Here is a 27685-nt window from a genome sequence, read left to right on the forward strand (position 1 = left end):
TTGATAGAGAAGGCTCATTTGTGCAGCAGAAGCAGGAAACAAGAAGAAGAGGAGCACTGATTGCCGTGACGTTGAAAAATTTAGCTACCCAACTGATGGGACCGACCCTGACCCCTATCTGAAAGTCATTCAGGCGAAGCTACTCCCCTCAATTGCCTATGGCAGCGAGGCCTTGCGGGGAAGACTCTAAAAACCTGGACAATATACAGGTTAAAGCTTACAGAACAATGTTTTTGCTCCCGCTCCACACTTCGCCTGCTCCAATAAGACTGGAGTTCGGCCTGCAAAAAAAAGATTTAGCCAGGCACGGAGCATACATCATTTGCTGCCACAAACTCAGAACCGCCACTACAGACACATTAAACTCTTTGCTATGGCAGGACATACAAGGCAGGGACGCATCTCAGGCAAGAACTTACTTGCAGGCAGCGCTGGGAGCGACCAAACTCTGCACTTTGGGACATGCAACTTGGGCATAACACTTTTAAAAAACTAGTTTGGAAAAAAGTCAAATTACTTTCCTTACTAGAGGACAAGGCTGTTTTTTCCAAAAGATCGCATGCATGGACGACCCTCAACTCATACAAATCTTTGACACCACAAACATACTTTAGTCAGGGTTACCCAAAAGCCACAAAAATGAGGTTCCTGAAATACAGATTAGGGAATCTGACCAGTATAGAGAATCTCCCACCATAGCTCAGGACAGAGGGCAACGAGGCCTGCCCGCTCTGCAACTCAAAGAAGGGTGACATTCTCCATGTCACCTGTCTTTGTGAAGAACTACAACAAGCCCACCAACTGCTCCTTAAGGATCAGTTTAAGCAAAAAGGGATTAGCACCAGAAGGCAAGCGGTGCTCGCCTGCCTGAATCCTGTAAATACTAAATTGAACTGCAGATATGTCAAATTTCTCGCGATGGTTGAGCAAAGAATTCCAAGACAGCCAAAACCGGGGATCAACAACACAGATACAGGCTAACAAGCAGACGGACAGAAGGAAGCAAGGGAATCCACTGTTCCATCTTTGTAAAAAGGCGCATGGACAGCCACACTGTACCTTTTAATCTTATTTTTATTTTTTAACGGTTTTAAAGTATGATATTTTAAGATCCTTTGTAACATGCTTTGCACTGGTTTTAATTAACTATGCATAATAAACTTCACCTTACCTTAGATCATAAGTAGCATTTCCAAAGTGACCTTCATGGCCAATCAACGGCTTTGAATTAGCCTTCCAGAGGCATCTCTGACTCTCCCTTTCAGCTGTACAGGCGATGCAGCACCTCTGTAAAAAAATCCAACTGGAAAACAGGTATTAAGGTGTGGACCAGCAGGGCCAAGTGCAATCAACTGAAAACATGGAAGAAAACAAAAGCACCGAAGCAAATAGGAGAGTGAGACCCAAATAGCGCAGCCCGTGTCTGCTCGGGATTTGTGAAGTCTGCTGGGTCACGGAGCACTGTCTGTGCACCCATTCAGTGCAGGCGATTAAGCTAGAGATAGTATCCTTCTGGTCAAGTCAATGGTCCTCTATCAGCAAACAGCTACAATACTGGACTGTGTCTCTAGCACATGACTCTACCAAAGAACGTATGATAAGACAAAGGGGGTGCAAAGGAAGCTGCAGCCTAGCCTAATGCTGTTTATGTGGACCAGTTGGGCAGGTTACACATAAGACCTATATGTGCAAATTTCACAAACGTTGATTAAAATAGCGATTAGATGCTCGGGTAGTGGGAGTACTTGATCAATTAAAAGCAGGAAACATAGCCGGGGGGGGGGGGGGGGGGGGGGGTCTCAGGTCTACAAAAACCAGGAAGCTGGATGTTGTATACACACAGCCATACAGCATTAAGAACTCCAAATCTCTGCTCATTTGCTGTGCCTATGCCGATGGTTTAAATATCACAAAGCACTCCACATTACTGATCGTACCAACAAGATTTGGCGAAACAGGGCTAATAAAGATAAATTCCATAGACACCTAGATATCGTAACTGAAAATGAGGTAATTCCTAGTACAGTGGTGCTACAAATAAAAGTACATGGGTGGTTATAATAACAGATCAGATCATTAAACTCCGGACACCTCCAATCAGGAAAAAATGAATCATTTAAACCTTTGTTAAAGAAGGGAAGGCTGGTTGATGACACATCTCAACATGTACATGAAGAAAGCTACTACTGTTGTAAGCAGGACTCTTCAGTGAAACTCCATGGCCTACCTACCCAATGAACAGAGGCTACATTTCTACTTTTCCTGAACATTTACCTTTCTTGATCTCGAGACGATGCAGGTGTATCTGGGAAAATGGAGTCCTCAATGTTTCGCTGAATCTCGGAAGGATCAAGCAACTCTTCATCTGCCTCATCCATTTTACTCACTGAGTTATGGAGCTAATTAATGGAAAAAAGAAGGTTTCATGTGCCGTCATTGAATATTAGAGAATAGATGTAGTCGAAGAACATTAGCAGAACGGTTATCGGATAATATTCAAATAATAATATTTACATAGAAGTCATTAATTGTAGACAACCATTAACCCAACACATTTGTTTCTCCAAGATGAAGTCTGATGGCTTCTCAATACAATAATTGCCAGATCCTCTTGAATGTATTGCAGTGTTTCCCAAATTGTGGATAGTGACCGACTGGTAGGCCGCAAGCGCATTTTTGGTGGATTGAGAAAGTCCTGGTCTATGTGAAGTAATATTTAAAATGATTGACCCTATTTGTGTCCCAATGTAAAGGTGCTGAACAATGTTCCCATATCCAGTTTTAAAACACACCTTTGCAAGTACGCATAAGCAATAAAATGTCTGCATTTGTTGGTGCTATTTTTTTTCAAAGTCACAAAACCATTTCAAAATACAATAGGCTCACTATATATGATCATACCCAACAATACCACTTGTGTACGACACATAAATTGAGAATGATGGATGTGGCTTAATGGCCAGAGATGCCAATTTTGAATTTCCTGAACAAGGCTCAAGTCCCAATGTTGGGTCAACATCCTTTCATTCTGGGCATATCACTTAGGGCCAGATTACGACTTTGACCAAAGCCATGGTTGGGCCGCCCGCCAGATTTGGAGTTTCCTACTGTTTGGCTGGCTTGTTTTTTGGTGTTCCTACAGCAGTGCCACTAAAAACAGGCACCACAATGGGAACACCTAAAACAGTTCCTGCACTGCTTGGACTTCTAAAAAGTCCATGCAGTGCAGAACCTGGTGTGCATGCACACAGGGTGGCACATGTCGAGCCCCCCTGTGTGCATCAACAGGGCACAGATGCTACAGGGGGTGCTGTAGTGCCCCCTCGGTTTCCTCTCTGCCAGGGTTTTCATAGTGGAGGAACCAACGTGAAAACCCTGGCGGAGAGAAAACTCCTAATATGGGTGGAGGGACCGCTACGGTCCCGCCAAGCATATGGATGCCTCTACACCGTTCCCTGGCGGCAGGGCTGTGGCGATTCTGACCACCTGACTCCTAATAGGGCAGTCGGCAGACGCCACCGCCGCACCCCCATGAATCTGGCGGTCCATGAATTGCCAGACTTGTAATCGGGCCCTTAATCTCCAGTATTTATATTAAAATGAATCTGACCTTGTGCAATGTAATCCGGTGCTCTTGTAAAATATATATATACACACACATATATATATATATATATATATATATATATATATATATATATATATATATATATATATATATATATATATATATACACACACATACATATACATACATATATACATACACAAAGCAAATCCTCAAACCTCCACACCGACAGCATGGCGAAAGCTGATGTATAAAGTATTTATTATTTAAAATTCAAATTTCATGAATTATATACATCATAAATATTAAGACCTATTTACAATTTATGTTACAAAGAAACCAAAATATTTGTGCTCCTCGGTACATGTGCATACTAGTGAGTGAAAAAACGGAAAAATATTCTGTGAAAAAAATATATATGAAGCTGATAAATATATATTGTTATGAATTATATACAATATTAAAAGAGATATGGAGAATCCATGTACACATATAATGCTGACGGTGTACTCAGATTAATTAAATCTGATGTACACCTGCCGTGTGTACTAAGGTTTTGCTCAATGGGTTATTGATTTTAGAGACCGGTTATACCATGGCTCCAAAATGCCACTTTGGATGGGCCAAGACTTGTACATACTAATACACAATAGCCACGCAACAAAAAGATGATAAACGAAAGAAGCAATTATAAAAAGTTGTGAAGATCCTCAGTTGCGTTCAATCCATATGGCTGTTTGCTATCTAACGCAATAATGTATTGGGTCTCCAACTTTCTTAGCAGTTTGTCCCTGTCACCACCCCGTCTCAAAGGGGGCACTGCATCAATGACATAATAGCTCAAACACGCCAGATCCCTGGTGTGTGATGAATCAAAATGCCGTGCCACGGGGTAGGCGGAGTCATGGTTTACAATGGCCCGGAGATGCGGCAATATCCTGACCTGCACCTGCGACCTCGTGCTGCCCACATAGCACAAACCGCAGGTGCACGTCAGGACATATACAGCAAACTCCGTGCGACAGTTAAAATTGCCCTTAATTGCAATGTTTGTACTGGAAAAGGGACTATCATAGTAGGTGGTGTTTTGCCCAAATTTGCACGCATGGCACAAACTACATTTATAAAAGCCCTTCCTAGTGAGCCAGGCACTCCCACTGACCAGCTCTGGACTAGGCTGGACTAGTATGCTGTAGGCTTTTTTGAAGGTGACAATAGGTCTGAGACTCTCGAACATAACACACCGTCTGTTTTTATAATGGGCCAGTGCCTGTTAATGATGGATTTTATTTGCCGTTGTTGCTGACTATAGGTGATAATAAGTCTGGGAGATTGATCATTGTTCCCTGTTTCTGGGGTTTTGGGTATAAGGAGAGATTCTCTGGACCTTTCCTTAGTTTTGATTAGTGCCTTGGAAAGGGTTGACTCACTATAACCCCTAGCCCTCAGAGTTTCCATCATTGCAGTAGCTCCCTCAACAAATTTCTCAGTACTACTGCAGATTCGTTTTAACCGCAAAAGTTCCCCCAAAGGTATGCTTTCAATCACGTGTCAGGGGTGTCCACTGCTGGCATGAAATATGCTGTTGCCAGCAGTGGGTTTGCGGTATAATGATGTTGTAATATTGGCCCCTACGATGTCAATTTGAACATCTAGAAATTGGGCCGATTGTCTGCTTACATTAGATGTAAAAAATAAATTACTGGTGTTACTGTTGAGTTTTGACAAACTGGTGTGCACTGGAAATGTCACCCTCCCATATGCAAAAAACGTCAATGAATCTCATCCAATATTTGACATTACTAAAACCTGGTGCCCCGACAAGATCCCGCTCCTCCCACCAGCCTACGTGTAAACACGCATAGCTGGGGGAGAAGCAGGATCCCATCGCAACACCTCTAATCTGTTTCCATATGTCTTTGCCATACATAAAAAAGTTATTGTTGAGGCACCAATTTACCAGGTCACATAACATTTGATTATGTCCATAGTATTCACAAGACTTCTGTCCCAAATAATGCCTGACTGCTTCAATACCCTTGCAGTGTTCAATACAAGTATATAAGGATTCAATATCTAGTGTAATCATACACCAGTTTGTTTGCCATTGCACTGTGCCAAGCTTGGACAAAAAGTCCCAGGTGTCCTTGATATAACTGGCAAGACTTTGGACATGACTTTGCAAGAAGTAATCAATATAACGGGAAACATGAGTGATGTCACTGACCATGTCATGAGTGATGTAATATGTGACGTCATCAGCAGTGCATTGCAGGCGCGCAAGTTATAGTGAGTCCAACTAACTATAACGTGGAAATTTCAATGGTTTTATGTCAGTAAAATTTCCAGCTCACTATAACTGGTGTCAAACCTATGGTTTTTTCAGTGAATTTAATAGGTTTTTAAATGCTATATAATGTAATGATGATACTTGTAAAGCGCACTGCTACCCCATCTCGGGGTGTCCTGGCGCTGAAGACCGCTGGGGAACCCGTCCTGGCTTTCCCTGTGAGATGGTCCCTTCTGGGTATCTCCAAGGTGAAACCAGGCATCCCCGGCGTCTAGGGGGGGCCGTTGTAGAGATGAGGCAAGCTTAATGCCCAGAGTTGCTGAGTGTGATCCCTGGTTAGAATAGGCACCGAGGCGAGAATTATCGAGTCCGTTGACCCTGGTCCACGACCCTGCCGCGTCGGGATTCGAACCCTGGTCTCGGGCCGTTCTCTGCTTCCGGGTCTGCCGCCTCTAACCAGTGAGCCACACCACTCCACCTATGGTTTTTTCAGTGAATTTCATAGGTTTTTTAAATGCTAATTCCTAACTATAACTGGTGTGAAACCTATGTTTTTTTCAGTGAATTTTAAAGGTTTTATAATAGCAAATTTCTATAGCTATGAAATGTAATATTTTTTATAATGAAACCTATATTGTATATTTATGTAATACTATTTTTTTTATGTATATTGTTCATGGTTTTTTTTTTTTTTGCCCTGGAGCGCTCCTGGTGCGCATCCCGGTGAGCGCACCGGTAAGCGCAGTCTACGGCGCGCCCCAGGGCGTACCGGTGAGCGTCCAGTTAGCGCTATTACCGCAAACGAAAATATCATTGTGACGTATCGCATAGCCGCGTCCGCGTGATACGCATGGCGTAAACGCACCCGTAAGCATCCGACGCGCTTATGCGACGCGCGTTGGGTCATGTGACCTAAAAATAACACTTTATTGGTTCAGGACAGTTTTGGTTTCCAAATGATGAAAGCCCTGGTCATGTGACCTGAACATAACACTTTTCATTGTTTCAGGACAGTTTTTTTTCCTAATGATGAAAGCCCCCACCTTTTTTCCTCATTCTCACTTTGTACTTTGAGAGAAGACCTGTTGAAAGACCTCTCTGTACCTTTTTGGACTGAAAAATGGCTTCAGTAGCAGCAGCAGGAGCATCTCAGTCGCCACCACCACCACCACCAAGAGGACCACCACAACACCACAGTGGTGGAGATGAAGAAGGAGGAGGAGGAGGAGAGGAGGAGGAGGAGGAGGAGGTTACTGCCAGAAGATAATACCCCATATAGGCTAAAGCAGCACATTATCTGGGAGTTTTTTTCCATCCCAAAGGACCTAAAAAAAGTGAATGCGCCAAGGGTTACTTGCCTAATCTGTGGCATTGAACTTTCAAGGGGGAACCATAACAAGAAGTACTCTTTTGGCAATAACACCATGATTTGCCACATGCAGCGCCGGCATCGTAACAACTATGCTGCAGCAGAGGTCCGAGAACTGGCCAGAAACCCTCCCCAATCTTCACCCAGCACCTCCAAAAGAAAGCAACCCACTCCATCGGGACCAGAGACAAGGGAGATGGTCCCAAACATACAACCCCAGTTTGGGCAATACAAGATCACTTGTATATTTTGTGGTAAAACAATCACCTATGGTGAGTAAAGCATAAAGCTCATCAACCGTGCTGGTGACAACCACAATTGCCCCAAAAAAACATAATTTTTTCCCAATTTTTTTTGCTCCAGTTGAGCCGTTTACAATTCCCTGTTTTTTGTTTCTCCCCATAAAAATAACAAAAAAACTATAAAATTGTTCATAAAAGCCGAAACACGTACAAAATGGTCAAAAAAAGCATTCAAAAAAATATAAAACAACAAAAAGAAGAAAAAAAGTTGTTTAGAACTACCTCCAATTTATAAAAAAGGCTACATTTTTTAAAAACTGTCATTCCTTTTCCCCCATGGTACGCTCCCCGGTGAGCGTACCGGGCGCTCCCCCCACATCAAACCTAGGGGGTCCGGGGGGTCTACTCTGCCCCCTTTTGGTCATTTCCCCCTTTGTTTTTGCCACCTCTTGTATCTCTATCCTACCGAGACACAAGATGACGGCCGCTCCGGACTGTTTGGAATGTTGACAGACACCAGAGAGCCAATCAGCTTTACGGGCGCGAACTCGCGTAGGGCGCTGGTACGCGCCCCGGTGCTCGTACCGGGGCGCGCCTATAGATATATATATTTTTTTTTAACCTAAATTACTCAAAATCCACTAAAGCACATATCTTGAGACATAGCAAAGGCACATCGGGCTACCAGTCCCTACAATTTTGCCAAGTTTGGTGGAAATCCTTTTAGCCGTTCGGGCTAAAAGTGAGTTTGACCGCCCTATGGAAATTAACATGGGAAAACACCTTTTTGGACCCCCCCCTTTTATCTCGGCCCCCACTTCACGAATCCCCCCCAAACTTTCAGGGAAGGAGCGGAGTGCCGCGAGGCAAATTTGAGGAACATTTCAGGCAGATTCCTCAACCGGCGCCAAAGTTATTCCCAATAGAATGTTGCGAATTCCCTATACAAAATAATCCTAACTATAACTACCTACTGGCGACTGCCAGTAGGTTTTATATATATATATATATATATATATTACCTACTGGCGGTCGCCAGTAGGTAGTTATAGTTAGGATAATTTTCAATGTTAAATCTCAACATTCTATTTTGAATAACTTTGGCGCCGGTTGACGAATCTGCCTGAAATTTTCAGGAAAATGGTCTCATGGCGGTCCGGTCCTTCCCTGAAAGTTTGGGGGGGATTCGTCAAGCGGGGGCCGAGATAAAAGGGGGGTCCCAAAACGCGTTTTCCCCATGTTAATTTCCATAGGGCGGTCGATTTCACTTTTAGCCCGAACGGCTGAATGGATTTCCACGAAACTTGGCAAAATTGTAGGGACTGGTAGCCCGATGTGCCTTTGCTATGTCTCAAGATATGTGCTCCAGTGGATTTTGAGTAATTAAGGTTCAAAAAAATATATATATCTATAGCAGCGCACGGGTACGCGCACGGGTGCGCGTACCGTGCGCGCCACGCGACTTGCGCGAGGAAAGCTGATTGGCTCTCGGGTGTCTGTAAACATTCTAAACAGTCCGGAGCGGCCGCCATCTTGTGTCTCGGTAAAATCGAGACACAAGAGGTGGCCAAAACAAAGAGGGAAATGAACATAAGGGGGCAGAGTAGACCCCCCCTGACCCCCTAGGTTTGATGTGGGGGCCATAAAAGGGCCCCGCAAGGCAAAAAAAAAAATTTTTTTTTTTTTGATTTTCGCGGGGGGAGCGCCCGGTACGCGCACGGGTGCGCGTACCCGGGAGCGTACCATGGGAAAAAAGAATGACAGTTTTAAAAGTAGCTGTTTAGAAAAAAAAATGTTTAGTTGTTTTTTTTATACATACACATACATATATATAAATGCATATGCACATATATATATGCATATATGTCTATATGTGTGCGTGTAGAGAGAGGTAGAGAGGTAGAGGTGTAGAGGTAGAGAGGTAGAGAGGTAGCGGTAGAGAGGTCGAGATTAGTAGAGAGAGAAGAAGAGAGAGGTAGAGAGGTAGAGAGTAGAGAGTGAGTAATAGAGAGTAGAGAGTGAGTAGTAGAGAGTAGTAGAGAGCAGTAGAGAGAGTAGCAGAGTGAGTAGTAGAGAGTAGTAGAGTGAATAGTAGAGTGAGTAGTAGAGAGTAGTAGAGAGTGAGTAGTAGAGAGTAGTAGAGAGTAAGTAGTAGAGTGAGTAGTAGAGAGCAGTAGAGAGTGAGTAGTAGAGAGTAGGAGAGAGTAAGTAGTAGAGAGTAGTGGAGAATATTCCAAAGTTTGGCACAGCACCACTTTCACAATGAGTCCAATCAAATCATATCACTTAGAGTACTTATTGAAGCGCTGAATCTTGGTGTATATTCAAATGCTTTTATTTTCCTTAAGTTTATGTACCACAGCCAGCCGAAACGTTTCGTTCTGTACAACAGAACTTCTTCAGGGCGTTCTTATTTCCTTCAAGTTATGTCGGTATCCCGTTGTCATATAACTAGATATTTCTTCCAAATGTTAGACGAGACATAAGTATATTCTTATTAAAAGTGACTAGGTATCAATTTTACCCACACAATTCGGGCAGACTTGAGTAATTTATAGCATCCTCAAAGTCAGTCTTTCAAAAATTCCAAAGTATAGGACATGATAATCCAAATCCAAATGTTTCTCAAGAAAAGTCATTTACAATCGTTCGGAATATCGGTGTTTGGGCAGATATGATCCAGGGACCCCCAGTATGCAAGGGGAATTAGTCCCCCCTCTACAAACATGCACGGGGGCTGCGTTGCAGAGAGGTGTAAAAAGGGTTGTGGCTTCATTACACCTCTCTGCAATGCAGTCCCCTGGCGCATACTGGAGATTCCTGGTGGGCTTTCAGGTCTTATATAGTTAGGAATTAGCATTAAAAAAACCTTTGAAATTCACTGAAAAAACCAAAGGTTTCACACCAGTTATAGTTAGGAATTAGCATTTAAAAAACCTTTGAAATTCACTGAAAAAACCATAGGTTTCACACCAGTTATAGTTAGGAATTAGCATTTAAAAAACCTATTAAATTCACTGACAAAACCAGTTATAGTTAGCTGGAAATTTTACTGACATAAAACCATTGAAATTCCCACGTTATAGTTAGTTGGACTCACTATAACTTGCGCGCCTGCAATGCACTGCTGATGACGTCACATATTACATCACTCATGACATGGTCAGTGACATCACTCATGACATCACTGATGACACCATCCAGTGAATGTGTGTCTTTCTGAAAAATAAATTTGTTTTATATATGTATTTGTAAAGGTCGATGGAAGAATAAATGTTTAAATAAGTGTGTAAATGGATGTTTTTTTTAAAAAAAATTGGTTGGTTAACTGGCTTATTAAGTGTATCTTAGTGAATACATATATTAGCGAGTATTGTTTAAATATTTAAATGTTTGTATCAGTGTTTCTCTTTGTGTATAAGTGGCTGCAGGGGTTGGTGACTGACTCACTGTTTGTATGTGTTTTGAAGACAGAATATGTGCAGGACTGTATGGGTGGACGAGTGTGTATATGTGTGTGTTAGTGAGTGAATGACTGTCTCACTAGTGTCTTCATTACTAACGACATATGTTTTAATCTAGTATATGTGAGTATTGATGTATATAAGTGAGTATAGTATATATAGTGAGAGATTGTAGGAGTTCCTGTTTAAATAAGTATGTGTTTCTATAAGTGATTGTTTAAGAGAGTAAGTATGTGTAAGTTTCCTTAGAAGTAAGGTGGTAGTGTGTGTATAAATGTATATGCAAATAAATGGATGTTCAATAGTTTATGTGCATGTGTGAGTATGTGTGTGAGTAACTTTTGGATGACTGCTGATGTGTAACAGGATGTATAGGTGTATCACTACATATGATGAGTGAGTATATATATGAGTGACTATATAGAACTGTTGGTGAATGAGTGGATGAGTATATAGATGGTGGAATTACTGAATTGGTTGTTTTTACTGGTTTGGGTATCTCCATTTTTTTGAAAATGTTTGTTTCTATTTTTGAATATTTGTTTCAAGCGTTACATTACACTGAAATTAGGTCTGTCACTCTGTCACAAGGATGGTGTCATCAGTGATGTCATGAGTGATGTCACTGACCATGTCATGAGTGATGTAATATGTGACGTCATCAGCAGTGCATTGCAGGCGCGCAAGTTATAGTGAGTCCAACTAACTATAACGTGGGAATTTCAATGGTTTTATGTCAGTAAAATTTCCAGCTAACTATAACTGGTTTTGTCAGTGAATTTAATAGGTTTTTTAAATGCTAATTCCTAACTATAACTGGTGTGAAACCTTTGGTTTTTTCAGTGAATATATATATATATATATATATATATATATATATATATATATATATATATATATATATATATATATATATATATATATATATATATATATATGTATATATATATATCCACACGAGATCTCACAAAGCAGCGCCGTAGTCTCAATATCACCGCAGCGCCGCCAGAAAACAGGAGACCCATTATATTCCGTGAGTAAATTAATTTATTCTGCAACACACGGGCAGCATAACGTTTCGGCCTCCCAGAGGCCTTGGTCACATGGCATTCCAGAGGGAATGGCAGAAATAAAACCCGCCGACAAGGGCGGAGGTATTGTGCTCATGGACAAAACAGATTATGACACGGAATGTCGCAGACTCCTAAGCGACACCAGGAATTACAGACCACTCAGGAAGGACCCTACCGAGGAACTAGGCAAGAGGATACAGATTTTGGTAAAAAATGCCCGGGACGCAGAACACATCTCCAAACAGGAGGCTGACTACCTGTGCAGCAAAAATGCTAAAACCCCATATTTCTACACTCTACCGAAGGTACACAAAGGGGTAACCCCACCACCGGGAAGACCAATTGTGTCGGGAAATCAATCACTCTTAGAGCCCCTGTCACGCTTCTGCGATTTCTTCCTGAACCCATTAGTACAACTTACATCATACATCAAGGACACGAAACATCTTCTCAATGTAATCAAAGAAATCAACTACAACCCCGAAACCCAACTCCTTGTCGGATTAGACATTGAGAGCCTATACACCAGCCTACCGCAGGACGCTACACTGAAAGTACTGGAGGAAGTCTTAATGGGAACTGCCTGGAACCATCACACTCCACGCAGCTTTATAATGGAATGTGCCACCCTTGCATTAAAAGACAACTATTTCGAGTACAAGGGCAAGCTGTACCTACAGACCAATGGGACGAGCATGGGGAGCGTTTTCGCTCCCAGCATAGCTGGTCTTTATGTAACCCATTTTGAAAAAACACATACAATCTGTGAACAATCCCTACACAGCTAACATCAGTATGTGGCGTCGATATATCGACGACATCCTGGTTATCTGGGAAGGGAATCAGGAATCCTTGGATCAATTCCTCACGTGGATCAATACCTGTGACAACTACCTGAGGTTTACCTGTACGAGCAGTGCCTCGGAATTGGCCTTCCTGGACCTTAACATCAAGGCAGACATGGATGGCCTGAGAACTACGACCTACCACAAACCTACATCAAGGAACTCCCTTTTGAGGTTTGACAGCTTCCACCCTAGACCTCTACGGGAAAATCTCCCTTACGGTCAGTTTTTGCGACTGAGACGCAATTGCAGCCGGATCCAGGACTTCAAACAACAATCTGCCAGCTTGGTCCATAAATTGGAAGACAGGGGATACCCCACTAGGATCCTGAACACCACCTGCAAGAGGGCGCGAAACCAAAATAGAGAGGCGCTCCTTGAGGTAACAACAAGGCCTCCTGAGGAATCTACCCTGACATGCGTCACCACTTACAATACCGTATCAAATCAGGTTTCTAGCATTATCAACAGGAACTGGAAGATTGTTAATTCAGGCAACCGAAACTGGGAAAAACCTAGATTCGCATATAAAAGGGCGAAGAATCTAAAAGACTCCCTGGTACACACCAGACCCAGGCCGAACCATGCCACTAACGACAACACTGTCCTCAATGCCTGGGGCTTACCAAAACTTACAGGACACCAACCGTGCAATAATTGCAGTGTATGCCACCTTACATCCCCATCTAAAACCCTGGACTTAGAACCAGGCAAAGTATGGACACAACGCCAGTTCACCAACTGTAATTCATCAAACCTGGTGTACCTTATGACATGCAGATGTGGCCTACGGTATGTGGGGATGACTACCCGCAAGGTACGGACAAGAATGACGGAACACCGCAGTACCATCCGATGTGGCAAAAATATAAGTAGACTTACAGACCACTTCCTGTCCCATAACCACACCCCAAATGACTTCACTTGGACTGTGATTGAACAATTCGCCATAACTGAAAACAATGAAAGATATCTCCTCCAAAAAGAACAACGTTGGATTTACCGTCTATCCACTCATACTGAGGGGCTCAACGACTCCATACCGTGGAATTCCCTCACCACTTAATGCATGATGTTTCCTTTTCTTTACAATACTGTGCATAATCCAATCTGTCTCACACTGAGCGACCTCAATCTAAATTTTAAATTTTAAATTGTAAATCTCATTCCCCTCATCTAAATTCCTTCTATACTCATTATTTAAACACCTTTTGCTCTCTCCACGAGCAATATTGCACACTAGCGCGTCCTTGGCAACAACGAGCGCTCCCACGCTCTCCCGCGCATGCGCGGTAGCCTTACACAGCTTCTATCCCTCCGCGCATGCGCGGAGCACCACACACCGAAGGCTCGCGCGCGGAATAGGGACTACTACCCACCCCCAATCATGCGCAGAGCTTACATGACATGGCGCTTTTCGCGCAAGAGCACCCCTCCCTCTATTTCTACCCCGACCCAGGTGCAGGCAATTACGGAGCCTTTAAAAACATGCACGGCCAGCCCTCCTTTCACAACCGGGCGCCGCAGAAGGACGACAGGTCCAAGGAGGAACCAGATCGAGAGTTTCGTGAGTAATGAGGCTGCGCGCTACAGCTACTGTGGGGGTAAGGTGTTAAGGTCTTCCCTTACAGGTCGGATAATTTTGTAAAACCAATACAACCTTCTTTTAGGGTCTTTTTCTCTGCCAGGCGACCCAAGGAGGCTTTGAACAGCAAAATACTGTGTGAGGATAATAATTTTCTTTCACTTACCTGAACCTCACATTGGTATTCTCGTTTTCTAGCTCACCACTACAACCGGCTTCTAGATAACTATCACATGAGTCTTGCCACTGACAAGACCACACTTTAGCCATGCATAGTTCGCTCACTCACCTTATAAGACGGTGGAATGACGACTGTTTTTGCAATAATATGCTAATATGACTCTACCCTGTACGTCTGTCTGTCTCCCCTTTTATGTTATATGTAGCAAAGCGAGAGGGAATCCCCTTCTCACCCATATAGCACCTTAGTGCGTGCCACACATAAAATCTAAAACACTCACTGTAAATTAATTTTATAACCCCACACATACTCACTTGGTCCTGAGGAAAGCCTGTTTCAAATTAAGAAAGGCCAGGCTGAAACATGTAGACCACACAGGACACTGGAGGTCATAATCCATACTCCACCGTGTCCGTCTGCCTTTTAATGTGCCAACAGATACCCAGTTTTATTAAAATATTTTTTACCCTCGGGTGCTGGGATTTTTGTATGGCTTTTTAATCTTCACCTTCACACTCACCACACTGCACACTCAGTAATTATACCAGCTCCGCAGTAATCTGGCGTCGAAGCACACCCGGGGCACGTTAGGTGCCACTGTGGTGGGCCCGATGATGAAGCATGCCACCAACTAGGTTGGTGGGTGAGGGCTTTCAAAAAAACCTACTGGTTTTCCTTGACATACGTACTCCATTGAGTCTTACCTGTAAAAAACCTAGCTAGTCTTTCTTGATTTTTGATATATAAAAGCGGGGATTCAGACTAGCTTACCTAGTCCTCCCTCTCTCCTTTGATTCAGTGAGAAATTTAAAGTGCTCATACATTCGGCATTAGCCAATCAGCGTAGCAGTGTGACACATAGCGCATTAGACATAGTAAACATACTACACGTTACCATACTGTTGAAATAACAATGCACTGTGACACCACGAACAAAAGTTTTGGGATAAATCCCTCAGGGTCAAATGTTACCTGTGATTGCATTTTCCAAAAACCAATAAACTTGCATAGTGCCTGTTTAAATGCAATAATGCGAATAAGTTTGAAAACATAATTGATGGATAAATCCATTCGTCAACACTACTCATGGTTGCCGATCACGTGTAAACATAAATATGGATATAGATATAAATATACAATATCGTCAATTATCGTGTAAACAGATCAACAATAATTCATAAGTATTCTGATACACTTAGACATTCATACTTTTGATCAAAAACCATTCACATTAGACATCCCATATGTGCCAAGACATTCCATTTAGTAAAAAATAAAAAAATGGATAACCATTTATATACACAAGCGGTGGAATTTTTGGCCTAATATGCGAACTTGTAGTTTCCCTGGCATATGTTCGGAAAAACACATCACTGCGCTGTGTGATAAAAAAAATGTGATTAAAGTGCTGGGTGTTGTGTAAACCAAAAAGACAAAAACCTAATATAGTGGTTACATAGGTTACAGATGTTAAACAGACTGAACCACGTCTGTCAATCGCCGTAGCAGGATAAATGAACATTATGTTGAACACTGTAACACCTATCAAAACAACAAGTGCACCGGCGAGCTGGAATTACATAAATAAAGCCATAGTGTGCATCTATTGCGTTGACTGTTTTGCGGTGTAATTGAAGAACATAAAGGCAAATGTCTTGTGCAGGAAATCGGAATAATTTATAGACAGGTGTAAAAGTCTTCCGAAGCATTAAGCCCATTAGGTGCCTTACTATCCAGCATTAGAATGTACCTGGTTTCCAACCTCCTTAGTGCAGCTTCCCTGTCTCCACCCCTTCTCATGGGTGCGACAGAGTCAATAACATAGTACTTCAGTAATGCACTGTTGCTATTATGTTGTTCCCTGAAGTGCCTGGCCACTGGATAAACTGGGTCATTGGTTTTAATAGCCCTAAGATGTTGAAGGACTCTTGTGTACCTGTAATTTGGAGCTGCCCACATATTTCATCCCACATGGGCACTCCAACACATATACCGAAAAATCACTTTTACAGGTGAGCTTTTTACTGATCCCGCATGGAACATCGGAAAAAGGGGTGCAATATTCCGTCTTGTTCACCCCATGTGTGCAGGCTTTACATGAAGCACACTTCCTGAACCCTTTGCTGCCTGCCAGCCAATCTTTCCTTGTTTCAAGTTCAGGACTAGATTTTACCAATGCATCCTGTAAAGAATAAGCTTTCCGGTAAGTGATAGCCGGTTTTTTGGGCATGGTGTCTCCAATGACAGGATCACATTTCACTAAGTCCCAGTGTTTGTTAATGATCTTTCTCAAAGCTCCATGTTGGCTGTTGAACGACCATATTAGCCTGACAGGTTGCTGCACAGGTGTCACTGTTGGAATTCGTGATTTCTTGTGGAGTAAGGCCTCAGCACGAGGTATTGCGTTGGCTTTGCGTGTCGCTGCTGCAACTATATTTTCATTATAGCCACGGGCCAAAAACCTCAGTCTACTGGCTTGTTGCGCTATCTTGCATTGGGCCTCAGTGCTGCATGCTCTTCAAATCCTTAGCATCTCCCCATAAGGGATACTCCTGATTAGATGTGGTGGATGGTGACTGAGCATGCAGTACTGTATTGCCCGCTGTGGGCTTCCTGAACAGAGATTTTTCCAATTGCCCATTGTTGACATCAATTGCAACATCTAGGAAGGTGGCAGGTGTTGTGCTGATGTCAGAGGTAAAAGCCAAGTTGTAATTGTTGATATTCAACTCAGCGATGAATTGTTCTGCCTGTTCTCGAGTTCCCTTCCAGATCATAAAAACATAGTCGATGTATCTGTACCACCGAACAATGTGATCTCTGCATATGGCAGAATATTCGCCACTGAGGACCTGTCTCTCCCAGTACCCCATATGAAGACAGGCGTAACTAGGAGAGAAACAGGCCCCCATGGCTACTCCCCATCATTAAAAGTTGCCCTTTGATCCTAGAGTTCGACAGTAAGTGGCCGAATAGTCTGAATAATACCGAGGATTTACATAATTTTCTGTGACATATTTCCTGGGTTTCATTCCCTAGTCCTCTTGTTCTCTAAATATTCCCCCAACCCCACGGTAGTCAGGTTCCCTGTTGCCTGTGGGGATACCAGTATGTCTGTGATTAACTTAATAATGCTCAATGTTGAAAGTCTGTTTCTTGTTGGCTAGTCAGGTTCCCTGTTAGTCACTAGTATGCAACCTACAGCGCTACAGCTACCTTCAGTGTATATAGATGTGTATATAAATATATGTATTATTCTGGTTTTTATCAGATTTGGGTATATATGGTTTTATACACTAGGGGATAGATGTAGGTAATTTTATTTTACCACTTTACCATTTTCGGTAATGCCCATTGATTCCTATGGGCATTGAAGCCCATTGGAATCAATGTGCATTACCAAATCTGTATTTACCGATTCGGTAAATACCGATTCCAGCGAGGGTGCAGGGGGTGTCACTTTGACACCCTCTAGCACCCCAAATACAGGCATGTGTGCCATGTGGCACACAGACATGCCCTAAGGGCATGTCTGTCTGTAACATGGCATAGTTGTGCATGCACACATGTGCATGCACACCTGGATTTGGTCTTTTACCACCCAATTGGATTGGGTGGTAAAATACCGAATCTGAAAGGCCTTTGGGACTCAGAAGAGTCCCACCTACATCTGGGAGTTACTGAATCGGTAAAAATACAGATTCGGTAAAATTGGCCCCCCTAAATCCCAAAAACCCATTTACCGGTCGGTAAGGGCCGAAATCGGCCGGTAAATGGCCACCTATATCTGGCCCTAGGTGTTTTATTCACTTTTTTATCATGATAAATTATTTAAACAAATTTGTAATGTTTTAATGTTAAGCCTTTAGTTAACAAAATGTGGCTTTGCTTGTTCCCAATTGTTAATATGGCATATTTGCATTGCAATTACAGGTTGATATTATCATGCACTACAGCACTTTATCCCACTTTCTTTGCACTTGTAAGAATATGTCCCGCACTTTAGGCATTGACTAAGTGTCACTATAGTAGCACAAGGTCTCCTGTTTGCCCTACCACCCTTTGGTACTGTTGACATACACTATGTGCTAAAACATCTTTTTATATTGTGCTATTTTAGAATGCCGTGGTACCGCTATCAGAAATAAGGATTCATCCTGTTATAATAATCTATATTGATTTTACAATTATGTTTCTGATTTTACTGTTAATATATATTTATATATGGTTAGCTCTAATATTCTGTTATTTATGGCGCATTTTGCACGCAAGATACTGAATGCATAGTATGTTTTCCATTTCTATGGTCACATGACCACTTTGGAGGCAGGCCACAGGAGCATCACAAAAAGCAAAAAGTTACATTTGGTCTTTTGCATGTGAACAAGGGCTGTTTCAGCCCGAAATGAGTCTTGCCCTTCGCCCCTACCAAGAATGCAATAAAGAAACCTGTAATCCAGTTTGGTGGTCCCTCTCCTGCTTACTTCGCCGATCCGCTTTGGGACTGGAGGTGGTGCTTGGAGTTTGCGATATATATATATATATATATATATATACATCATTAAAAGTTGCCCTTTGTGGAGACGCCATCAGTGGGGATTAACACCTTTTTAATGGAGGCCGCAGTGCAAAGCGGATCACACGCCAATTCGGAATTCCTGAAGCCTTACGCGGTTCAAACATTGCTGCTCTTGTTCACAGGCAGGGAAAGAAAGAGTAGCAGCAGCGTTTGTAGACACACCTGTTAAGCATTTCCCAAGTCCTGGCCCAGTGGGCGGTGCCACACGGCATGCTGGTACTTGTTGTCCCACAAATGTTCCTCCCAAGTGCGTTCAGCTGCACTTCTAAATAACATCCAATGTCTTACCCAAGTGGGTCGATTTGGTGCCAGAAAACTGTGTGCTGCATACCAAGTCATTCAAAACGGCCCTGCCCTTATCAGGTGTGTCCACAAACGCTGCTGCTGCTCCTGCTCTTACTTTCCCTGCCTGTGAACAAGGGCAGCAATGTCTGAAACACGTAAGGCTTCAGAGACTTTGAATTGGGTGTGTGTGATACCGTTTGCACTGCGGTCTTCAATACAAAAGGTGTCAATCCTCACGAGTGGCGTCTCCACATAGGGCAACCTTTATTGAGATATATATTACAAAATGCACTACTGGAACTCATTTTAACAAAAAAAATTGATTGTTTTTTGAAGCCTTACTCTGCTACAGCAAGTTTTACAAATTTGCTAAAATCACTGGTATCAACACCAAGATTTTTAGAAGACTTGTGATTTTAATTAATGGATGCCACAGGCCAGCACCCCACTTTGAAAAGTGTTTCAGCTGCAGACTGCAGTGCAGTCCACCATCATTTCTCAGATCAATATCTTGCCACAGTCCGATATCAAAGACAAGGACATCTTAAACAAATTTGGGGGGGGGTCCTGCTTAGAACAGCTTCGAATTTATGATTTAGTTTCTCATGCCCTTATTAGCCAGGGCACAGTTACACTGGTCCAAATTCTAAATCTGCTTACATCTAATATTCAGGAATAGTGATTAATCAAGATTTTCCAATATAATAATTCAGCAGCCGCTCACTAATATTATTGCAAATAATCTTTGTGACCCCCCTCCCATTTCTCATAGGTGAGGTCCTGTTTCGATCTAAATAAATCTTTTATGCATGTTCCATGGTTTTGAAAAACAAGCATTTTTCTAAAAAAAGTCCGTAACAGACTCCCATACATCACTCACATTAAAATAAATTAGAGGAAAACAGTATTTAAAACAATCTATTAAAGAATTACTCATGGTCATTAGGGCAAGACACTCTACAGAACAGAGTTGGCTCTATCAGGGCCCCTGAAAGCCTTGGGCCCTAGGCGTGGTCAAGGTGGTGGTGTTTAACCCCTTCCATACTGATGACTGCCAGGAGCAGTCATGGCACACAGTGCTTGTGTGCTAATGACGGCTCCCGGCCTCAATCCCTGCTTTACGAGAAATTCAAAGATACAGGTTTAAAACTTTAAGATAAATGAGAAAAAGTGACAGATGTGGCAAAACTATAATAAGTTAGTCACGCAAATCAATAATTTATAATAAGCAAGAGGATAACATAAATGAACTTCCAGAAATGTTCGAAGTATAGAGTCAATAGCAAACTGACATAGGGACTACTCAGTTCAAAAGAGAAGGAACATCTGGCACAGATTCCCAAAGTATCACATTAGCAAAGTTTATAAGTTAACAGAGTAGAGTATCATGTCCATTGCATGAGGTGAAGTCGGCTGTACTAATAATGTTAAAGTGGCGAAATTGGTGTATCAACTGTGAGAAGTTGGCCGGATATGTAGTGTTTCCAATTCTGGAACCACCTTGTATCAGTCCAAACAATCCCTTATGGTGTCTGGTTGTAAGTCAACCTTGTAGACAAGCTATCCTAGGGGTAGCATGGACAAAGCAGCCTTAAAGGCTTAACTTAAGAGGTCGTGTTAAGCGAGCTGTTTTACCACATACAATCCTGTAATACCAAATGAAAGGACACCACACAAGTATAGATTATAAAAATATATGTGTTTATTTCTAAATTAACCCCCAGTACTCTTTATGAGCAAAGGGGCACAAGCGTTAAATCAAAAGCACAGTATAGCATACAAAGTTGCACAATTATGGATGAGGGAGGGTGGCCACTCAGACCATATATCAAAAAAGTGGTATAAGAGATATCAATCGAACAGTGGTTAGGCCTAGGGCCTATGGAATCTCTGGGAGCAGTCTGGACTAGCAATGCTGAAGTCGGGAAAAGCCCGCGAGATTCGGGTGCAGCACGTAAAGTGCGGCTTGCACCAATGTAATGTCAATGGTGCGTAAAAGTTACACAAAGTTAGTTTAAAGATACTTCCGCTGAACCTAGAGGAACAAAACTTAAGACACAGACCCTAGAGGTGTGTACCAACGTGGGTACACCGGCGTTGCAATGTTACCTCACCCACAGGAAGTGGGTGCACAGGGTCGAAGTTGCGTCGGGTTTTGACACGCAGGTTCTTGGTGCTTGAAGCTGGAGAAGCTGCAGGCGATGGGAAGCAGAAGTGTCCGGTGTGATCCAAGGGTGGATCGAAGTCGAGATTAATCTGAAAGCAGAGGGGACAGAGTCTGGGTCACTCAGCAGTGACCAGGGTGGAACCAGGCAATGTCGGGCGCAATCAGATGGTTGATGAGAGGCTTCTCTCCGCTGTCACGTGGGCTCTGGGGCATCTGCGACGTCCAGGAGCAGGTCACGATCTGTCCCACGCAGGCTCTCGCCGTCAGCACCGTCGGCTTCAAGATATCAGCAAACAGCACTTGGCAAAAGCAATCCACGCGGAACCGGGAGATTGCTTCTCACTCGGACCAGGAGGGTCAGAGTGGGGGCTCCTTTTCACAGGAGCTGTTGCAGATCTGGAGCAACCAGAAAAGCAAGTCGTATTCAAGTTTGTCGGCACAGGGGCCACAAGCCAGCTGGCTAGTGACCGGGCCAACGCGTCGAGCCAACACAAGCAGAAGGGCCCCACGCAGCACTCGTCGAGTGTGGAGGGGGTAGCTTTGGTGCAAGTGTAGCTCGGGGTTGGGGCTTCTCAAACCCCGGTGTACAGCTTCGAGGGTCACTCGTGGGCTGCAGGGTCAGCGTCTCGTGGCCTTTCCAAGATGGCGTGCCCCACGCTTCCGGTCGCCTCCACTGGTCTCAGCTCTGCAGGGACTGTGGATCGGGCTGGGAGAAGGCAGGCAAGCTTGATCTTGTCGATCTCTGTCGCTCGAGTTCCGGCGGGAACTGCAACAAAGCAAGGGTCGAGGGCTGGATGGTGCCTGTTTGCACAGGGTGGTCACTCCTTGACCACAAGGGAGATTCTTCAGTCTTCTACGTCGAGTAGTAGGTCAAAGGGTCCAGAATTCGTTTCTTATGTTTCTTCAGGATGATCTGAGTTGCATTGGCACTGCTCCCACTCTTATTCGAATCTGGTGGGCTGGACATCCTGCTAGGTCCCCTCCTATGGGTGGGACCCAGGAAGGGGGTGGTTACACCCCTTTCCTTTGATCCAGGCCGCGCTGGGTCAGGGGCTGGTGTGCCTCAGAACCGGTTTGGCCGGATTATGCAAGGGGCAGCCTTGTGCTCCCCAGGCAGTGTCTGGTTTCTTTGAAACCTCCCTGCTACAATCCACTATCTCCTGTCTGGGGTGGTTTGACACCGCCCTGCGACAGGAAACTCTTTGTCCAGGCCACCATTTGCTGAGTTTCGGTCAGCAGCAGGAGGCCAGACCCGTGTCTGTGGCAGAGGCATCCATTTTGTGGATCTGAGGCTCATTTTAAATCAACCGCGTTTCAGTAAAGTAACAAGTCTTCTCCCTCTAGAGGGGTGGAATGCTACCCCCGTCGCCAGAACTGGCGAGGGGGGTAGTATTCCAATTCGTATGACACCTTACACGACATGTTTTGATAAAGCCAAACCAAAGATGACATATAACCGCAAGGATTATAATGCACCTACTAGTATATGGTATGGCATTATCCCGGATCAGCTTAGGGAGTTGTTCCCGACAGCTGCAGACAGGCTCAGCTCATGCCAGAGCTCCATCTCACATCAAACCACGCACTCTGCCTCCAGGATTGATAAGGCCTTCCATAGGAGTGACTCACAGGTTTATATGTGTCCAGATATAGGTTTAGATATAGGTATGCTATATCTAAGCAAGGGGTGATTACACCCACTTGCCCCAGCTGAGTGATCAGCCAGTTGTGTCAATTTAAGAACCAGCCAGGGGTGGCAAAAGCTATGCTTCAGCCCCTGGTAGGCCTTGGTGGCACCTATGCCCTGAGCACCTATAGTTCATGGTACGGGGGCTGACAAGGAGTCCATTTCCAATTGTGGTATGTACCTATAGCACATGTATTATGAATTTAGAGAGAGAACAGCAGGCTGGGGGTCTGATTAGCAGGCCCACAGCCTCAGTAAGTCGAAAACCAGTGAAGCAAAAAGCAAAAATTGGGGTGACCATAGGATAGCAGACCCTACTCTCCTACATCAACAAAATAAAGAGTTACAAATATTGGAGAGCCCTAACATTACAAAAAAAGTACTGGGATTCAAAAATAGTGGTATAGAATATTGTTTTTAAGAATATTGGGGGTCATTACGATCATGGTGAAACTGCCACTGACAGGCTTTCGGTGGCTCTCATCGCCATCGTAAGGCCATGTTCCGTGGCGGTCGGAAACTCCAACCGCCGGTGCGTCGGAAGACTTCCTATCCCTAAAATGGTGGCGGTACCTACCAAGCACTGCCATAGAGATTAGAATGCTCCCTCCACACCAGCCTTTCCATGGCGGTTCACTCGCCATGAAAAGGCTGGAGGGGATGGACATTGCAGGCCCGTCACGAGTCCCCCTTCAACCCTGCCCAATGATTGTGAGTGTGGGGGGGGGGGACCTATGGTGGCACCCCACATATCCCTGTACAAAGTGGCAGGCACCGCATAATGCCTGTCACGTAGTACAGGGATATGTTACACATGCCTGTTTTTCATTGTGGCGGTTGCTGCAGCCAGCAGCACCCACTGCAATTGAAAACTTGGCCAATGCGACTGCTACAGCGGCTGTCACATCATAATTTGGCCTGTGGGACCGACGCCTTGTAGGAGGGCGGTCTTAAATACGATGATGGCAGACGAACTGGAGTCAGTCCTCCATCGGAATGACCCCCATTGTTTCTTTTTTGGTAAAAAATACTATTTTCAAAAATTGTGTTTTTAATATCAGTTTCAGTAATAGTTGTAAAAAAGATTACGTTTTAATGCATTTAGGTAATACAATTTTAAGCATTCGTATTGTTGGTATAAATTTTATTAATTTTATGAAACATAGTTTGTCATTTTAAGGGGCCGATTTAGACCATGGTGGAAGGGTTACTCCGTCACAGTGACGGATTTCCTGTCCATTGAAATGTAAATCCCATTATATCCTACAATAACCAATTATACCATTGTGATGGAGTAACCCGGCCGCCAAGATCTAAATCAGGTCCCTAGTTTTTTTTTTTATTGTTATCTGTAATTTATAGTGTCAGTGTTTTTTTTTTAGGGGGTTACAGTGTAATGTTAATGCCAATTTGTTTAATATTACATTCTTTTAATTAATTGTTGATTGTGTCAATTATTGAAATGTTATATTTTGAATCTAAAAATTGACATTAGTTTTCTTGTTAATAGTAAGTTATATTTTAGTAGTGCATTGTTGGGTATGTAGGGCTATAGTGTATGAAGTTAATTAAGTTATAAATATTTGCAAATTGTTGTTAAAATGTTTTCATTATTAATCAATTATTTAATTGATCGTACATTTAAATAGTCTATAGCCATTTATTTAAGTGATATGTTAGTTGCGGATTTGTATGGGAATAGGATATTTTAATTTAATTTTGAATGATAATTAAATAAATATTCTTTGATTATGAAATATGCATATTAATTATTTTGTAATTGTACTCTTATTTTCTAATATGTATTTTACTTTTTATATGTTTATTACACATGTATTTTTTAATGTTGTGTTATGTTTATTAGGTGAGTAGGTTGAGAAGAAAATATATATTAGAATTAATTTGTACGTAATTTATAAAGTGATAATTATGTATAAGTATTTACACTTTTTATCTTTTAAAAACATTTACCTAATGGTAAGTGTTTGGGAAGCTTTATTTGTAAAATTAAATGTCTAATTTACATTTTGTTTTTTTAAGTAATAATTGAAATTAAATAAGTAATGATTTCATAATTGTGTTATTTTATCAGTAGTTAGGGGAGTTGACATTGTATGTAAATATGCAAAAACATTTCTTTATTTTTTAGTGGATATATATATATATATATATATATATATATATATATATATATATATATATATATATATATATATATTATATATTTTAAGTGTTGAATTTTGTTATTAAATGAATAGGTTTTGTACTTATGTGCATAATCCTTTTGAAGTCAAACACTTTTCTACAGTTGCTTAGACTGGAGTGGAAATGGTAACTTTAACTCCTTCGAAATTCAATACTTTCCTTATTATTGCTTTGACTGGAGTGGGAACAGCAAAAGTAACCCTTTTGAAATCCAAACCATTTCATACTGTTGTTTATACTGGCATAGGAAGGGTAAATCTAACTGCTCAGAAGTCCAACACTTTTTCTATTGTTGTTTAGCCAGGCATGTGAATAGTATATCTAATTCCTCCGAAGCCCAAAGCTTTCCCTATTGCTGCTTAGACTTTAGTGAGAACAGTAAATCTAAACCCTCCCATTATCCGATGCTTTCCATACTGTTCCTTAAACTGGAATGGGAATAGTAAATCTTACCCCTCTGAAGTCCATCACTTTCCCTTATGTTACTTATATTAGAGTAGGAAGAGTAAATTTGACCAATCGGAACTCCAAAACATTCCCTACTGTTTAGACAGAAGTGGGAATAGAAACTAACTCCAACGAAGACCAACACTTTCCTTACTGTTGCGGAGACTGAAGTGAAATAGGAAATCTACCTCCTCTGAAATCCAACACTTTCTCTACTGTTTGAACTGGAATCTTGCTCATCTGAAGCCCAACACTTTCCATACTGTTTCTTAGACTGGAGGTGGAATAGTAGTTTTAAACCCTCTGACATTCAACACTTTCCTTACTGTTGAATAGGCTGGAGTAGTAATATTAAATCTACACCCTCTGAAATCCAACACTTTCCCTCCTGCTGTTTAGACTGAAGTGGGAATAGTAAATTGCTTAAAGTGGAGAGGAAATGGTATAACTAATCTTTCTGGAATCAAATACATCTTAGTTTTGGTAAAATCGGATTTATATCATTTGTTTATTGTTTATAATGTTTGTGCTTATTATTTTGTTTTTTAATCTATCATATTTTTAACAAATGTATTTAAAAAATATTTTACTATTTTATATATTGGTGGAATTGATATACTTTATTATTGAATGGTTTTATTTTTATATAGTTTTTTATTTTTGCATTATATAGATCTGTCTATCTTTATTTGTTTGCATGGCAAGTGCTTTATGGGCTGCTCCGTGGCCATTTTACTGAAGTCGCCCTGAAGGGTCCTGGGCTCTAGAAACGAGAGACTGTGATATATATATATATATATATATATATATATCTGGCCTGGGCAGACGATAAAACCCATTGGGTGGAGAAGGTGATTTGCTGGAGGAGGTATATCGACGACCTCTTCCTTATTTGGAGGGGGTCGGAACACTCAGCTATGGATTACATTAGGATTCTGAACCAGAATGACCTTAACCTGCATTTCACCTGTACAATAAGCAAGAGTGAGGTTAACTATTTAGATCTCAGAGTTTTCGTTGATGCAGGCAAAATCCAGACCGCCCTCTTTAGAAAAGAGACGGCGGGCAACTCTGTCCTCCACGGACGCAGCAGCCACACGACCTCCCTGGTTAAGAGTATCCCCTACGGGGAACTGTTGAGGATCAAGCGCAACAGTTCTCTGGAGAGAGATTATACAGAGGCCGCTCAACAAAGTGTTAAACGCTTTAAATCTCGCGGCTACTCCGTATCTACCCTCCTTCAAGCTGAGAAAAAGGCAGAGAAAGTCAACAGAGATACCCTCCTACAGGATAAGAAGATAGGCAGCCCTAAAAAAGGAAGTGGTATCATTAGGCTGATCACTAATTATTCAGTGGCAGCTAATAAGGTTAGAGCCATTATGGCTAAGAATTGGGGGATCTTGAAATCCGATAATGTAATCGGAAAAGATCTACAACAACACCCCATGATTACCTTTAGGAGATTAAGATCTTTAAAAGACACACTAGTCACTAGCCATCTACCGAAGGGCAGATCCAAAGGAGAACTGCAGTCGATGCATGGCTCGTACCCATGCGGGAAATGCAAAGCCTGCAGTAACAGTCAGAGGGTATTGAGCTATCAAGTGCCACACAGGGACTCAAAAGTTAAAATTAACAAGTTTATTACTTGTTCAACCACATTTGTGGTATACTGTCTTAAGTGCCCCTGCGGACGGA

At 42.4% G+C, this 27685-nt stretch overlaps 1 long non-coding RNA gene across 1 annotated transcript in view; it reads right to left on the bottom strand.

Annotated features, from left to right (window-relative positions):
- Positions 1-1177: 1177 nt before the first annotated feature.
- LOC147662132 (uncharacterized) overlaps positions 1178-27685 on the bottom strand; it is a 178376-nt gene continuing 151868 nt past the window's right edge. Inside the window, exons 2-3 of the long non-coding RNA XR_015305969.1 lie at positions 2275-2399; positions 1178-1303 (exon numbers count right to left, since the gene is read on the bottom strand). This is a non-coding gene — a long non-coding RNA (uncharacterized LOC147662132). The remainder of the gene's footprint in view (positions 1304-2274; positions 2400-27685) is intronic.

Source organism: Lissotriton vulgaris, unplaced genomic scaffold (genome assembly GCF_964263255.1).
Source record: "Lissotriton vulgaris unplaced genomic scaffold, aLisVul1.2 SCAFFOLD_1499, whole genome shotgun sequence".
NCBI classification, from domain to species: Eukaryota; Metazoa; Chordata; class Amphibia; order Caudata; family Salamandridae; genus Lissotriton; species Lissotriton vulgaris.